Source organism: Quercus suber, unplaced genomic scaffold, assembly GCF_002906115.3.
Source record: "Quercus suber isolate HL8 unplaced genomic scaffold, Cork oak 2.0 scaffold_192, whole genome shotgun sequence".
Lineage (NCBI taxonomy): Eukaryota > Viridiplantae > Streptophyta > Magnoliopsida > Fagales > Fagaceae > Quercus > Quercus suber.
In genome coordinates this window covers 978935-983216 of record NW_027069650.1, presented here as the reverse complement: position 1 = coordinate 983216, position 4282 = coordinate 978935, and the positions used below count along the sequence as shown (strand labels likewise).

The following is a 4282-nucleotide window of genomic DNA, read 5'->3' as shown; positions in this document are numbered from 1 at the left end:
TCATTTATGCTATATATCAGACCTTCCACTTTAACATTATACCATGTTATAATAATTATATTAAAAAAAAAAAAAAAAAACCCATCTATTATACTGTAGCAATAAAAAATTATACTATAGCTATTTTACCGTACAAATTGTTATTTAATCTGAAACACCTCATGCTACAATGCCATTGTTATTTAATTTTACAACATACTATAGAACTATAGGGATGAAAGGCCTAGGAATGTATATTGAGCCGTAGGCCTTGTTCGAGAACATTTAATAGTCCGAGGATAGGTAGACATTAGCAAAGAAGTACAAATCAGTGAGTTATGGAAGGATCTTGGTCATGAGGGTTTAGGGAGGTCGTCCGAGGAGAAATGCGTCCTCGACTTAACAGAGTAGAAGTCAGAGGAGCTGACCTGCCATCAAGAGCAATACTCCAGGCAATTCTATTGGTAAGGATAAACATCATGAGGGAATAGGACAAAGGAAGCTAAGTAATATCTAAGAAAAAGCTGCTACTACTGCATTAAATGCTCTGTAACTAACATTCTGACCGCATTAATGTGGAGGTGATACCTAAACAGTGATATTCAGCCTTACAGCTACTCCCAAAGACTTCAAGAATGTGATGATGAGATAAGGATCAAGACAAGCAACTTAACCTACACGTGGAGGGTGGAGATGAAGCAAAACAGGAGAATATAAGGAAGAAAGGACCCCATTACAAAGGGGGCATCAGAGAATCCATAAAAAAAAACATTGTAGCACTAAGAATTATAATTGTAATCAAATCTAAGAGAAATATATACAAGAACTGCTCTCCTCGGACTTTGCCAAGAAGTTTTCTTTGCGCAAAACTTGTTTATTTTGGTTTTCTTGTCATCTTTAACCCAGATTGATTGTTGTCCATCTCATTGAAGTCTAGTTTCAAGTCCACTCTCTACAAATTTATTGTGTTGGACTCTTTAGACCTCAATCCTTTCATCCTTAGGGTCAAGGACCTGAAACGTGCCCTTACAGTACAATTCTATCCATACAATTGTACTTGAGAATTTGAAGCACCTCATAAACTTTGTTTTTTGTGTTTGATGTGTCAAATGTTAAAATTTTAACATTTTTTTGTTGTTTGACATGTCAAATGCTAAAAATTTAACATTTTACACACGTGATGATAGTGCTCATCCCTAAGCTAACAGTAACAGATCGTTAAAAACTCTCTACACGAGATCGAGACCTAATAAAAATAGGAGTAATAATTTTTTATTTTTTTAGAAGAATAAAATAACACTAACCTAGGAGCACTCTGCAAATGGAGAAGAGACCTTTACGCTATAGTAAAACAACCCTTTGACGTTCAACAAAACTCCAATGGCTTCTTCTTCGCCTAAACCCAATAAACCCTTCAAAAAACCAGAAATCCTCACTCACTCCCTTCCTCTGCTTATTCCTTCTCATTGTTCTCAACATCCCCACCACCACCGCCGCCGCTGCTGCTACCGTTATCCTACTACGCCAAAATCTGAAACCCGAAATCCCATACGCCCAGTACTGCAACCACGTCGTTCCCGAGGCCCCCTTCATCCTTCCCCGACTTCTCCTCCTCCTCCTCCTCCCCCTTCCCCTCCCTCAGCTTCCAACTCGGCTATTTCTCCGGCGGCGACCAAATTTTCAACCAAAACCCGAAAATTCTCTCCTTCCAATCCTTCTCTTCCCAACTGACCGCCTTCCATGGCGTTCACAAGGTCCAAGCATCTCTTTTCATCGGAAACTCATTCGGGTACTCTATTCGGTCGATCGGGCCTGTGTTTTATGGACCAAGAGGATTCAGTAAACTACCCGATACAGAGATTTGGCTTAGTGGGTATTGGTCAGAATCTACTGGAAAACTGTGTATGATCGGATCAGAGTATAATAACGTTGATTCTGGTTGTATGAAGGGTTGTCCTGATGTTGTTCTTCAGCTTAATTATCCTAAGAATTCTGGCATATATGGTAGTTTGATTGGTGGTACATTGGAGAGTTTGAATGTTAAGGAGGAGGATGAAGATTCAGAGTACTTTGAACCAATTGAGATATTGGGTTTGTCTGAGAATCCAATTCATGAATATGAGAGTGATTGTTTGAGTGCACATGGTGTGGGAGATAGTGAGAATAAAACTAGTATGAAATTATCTCCAACAAGATATCATCACTGGGGTGTTTGTTTCTTGCTTAAAATACGTACTAATTTTTATGAATTGGAATATGGGAGTGATTGTAATGGTGTGAATTGCAATCCTTTTGGTGAGAGTATTGGGTATTTGCCTAATAGGATTTTTTATAAGGTGCTTCGGTGTGAAAATCGCAAAAAGATGCAGATGTTGTTGGGTTTTCCTAACTCTAGTTATAGTGGTATTGAGTTTCCTTTTGATCCTAATTCGATGTTGATTGCTGTGGGTGCTTGGGATAAGACAGAGACTCGGTTTTGTGGTGTTGCCTGCAGAATTTTGAATGGAACAGTCTTGGGCTAATGCTTTTGTTGGAGACTGCTCGATTGGGCTTAGTTTGAAAGTTCCTGAGGGTGTGAAATTAGATACTTGGACTTTGAGGAGTATTGTGGAGGAAATTTGGAGCAAGAAAGACGTGAATGATTCAGGTTACTTTGGAAAAATTGAGTTTAGGGGTTAGGGAAAGATCAATGGATTGTCTTTTGTTTTAGAGAACGAAATGCATTCAATTTTCAAGGATTTCAATGTGGTACTTTGTTAATTGTTTTCTTTTCATTTTAAAGTTGCATTTGACCTTTTCTAATGGAAGTTTTTCTCCCTAAAATATTATTCTCATGGTTAATGGCATATAAAGTTATGCAACTGTTAGGGTGTGAGTGTGATTAATTTATGGGTTGACCATAAGAGTCTTGTAATCCAATTAGTCTCTATTGTGTTTCTAATGGAGACATAAGCTCAAATGTCCCTCCTCAAACTATGGAATTTATCTCCAAAAAAATATTATGCTGAGCATTGGCATTAGGTCTTGCAAACTATATATGTTGGTGAATTTTAGCATTATTTATGATGGTACTGTAGCAAAATGGTATAAGTTTTTAATATAATTTATTCCCACTTCTCTCTCTTTCACTCTTTGCATCCCTTTCACTCTCTAGGAAAATAAAAGTTGTATTGTATATTTGTGTAAATATATTATTTAAATGTGTTTATAGGAAAATAAAATTAGGGATGTTGAGTGTGTTATAAAATGGTATGGTATAATTGATAAAATAATTTGAAGATAGCGGCTGTGAGGTAAGTAATTATTGGTAAGTAAAAAAATGATATTAGTGATGGGCCCAAGTGAGAACCAGTAAGAATTAGTTATATCAACAATTTGTAAAAATGTTGTAAAATAGTTTGTGACTGTAGTATTGCATAAATATATATATATATATATATATTTTTAAAACTTTTATGCTAGCTATGATGCCAAGTATAGTGCCACATGGATTAAACTTTTTTTTTTAAAAGAAAAAAACTGTTTTTTTTTTCTTCGTTTTTTTAGAAAAAAGATTAAAAGCTTATATTAAGATAAAAAGGCTAATTCAGCTTGAATTACAAATTGGAATTGTGGTGGAACATCTCCATCTATACATTAAAATCTAAGACATTTATTGCATGTTTATTTAGATTCAGTGTCGGCTCTACAATGTAAGCAAGTAATATGTTCGCTTAAGACCCCAAGTAGAAAAAATACCCCAAATTTAATTTAATTAAGCCCAAATATTAGCCATTAAATAAAATAATTTTTTTTATCAAATGAAAAATAAGAAAAAAAGAGAAAGAAATGCTAGGTTCACAATATTTTTACAATAAATTCTAAGTAGTAGGTTGTTATAGGCTGTTATTGATGACCAAAAAAAAAAAAATATCAGTGGCAAGTTCAAATTAGAACCAGTAACAACTTAACAACTAGGATTTGTTGTGAAAAATATTGTGAATGTAGCACTTCTATAAAAAAAAAAAAAACAATACACAAAAAAAAAAAAAAATTCACAATATTTTTTACAATAATTGAGTTGACAAACTTTTACTAGTTCTCACATAGGTCCACCACTAACATTACACTTTTACTTATCACTATCAATCAACCACATTAACAGGTGGGAAAAGTTTTGTCAATTTCTTGTGTCTATAGACTTTCTAAAAAAATTCTATGTTATTCATGTTAATTAGTAATAATATTGCATCTAAAACAAGATAATAGAATTTAAGTAATATTTAATTTTTCAAAGTCATAATATATATATATAATATATATA

The 4282-nt window shown here is 34.2% G+C and overlaps 1 pseudogene; it reads left to right on the top strand.

Annotated features, from left to right (window-relative positions):
• Positions 1-1136: 1136 nt before the first annotated feature.
• LOC136069825 (uncharacterized) lies at positions 1137-2766 on the top strand (annotated as a pseudogene).
• Positions 2767-4282: the final 1516 nt, after the last annotated feature.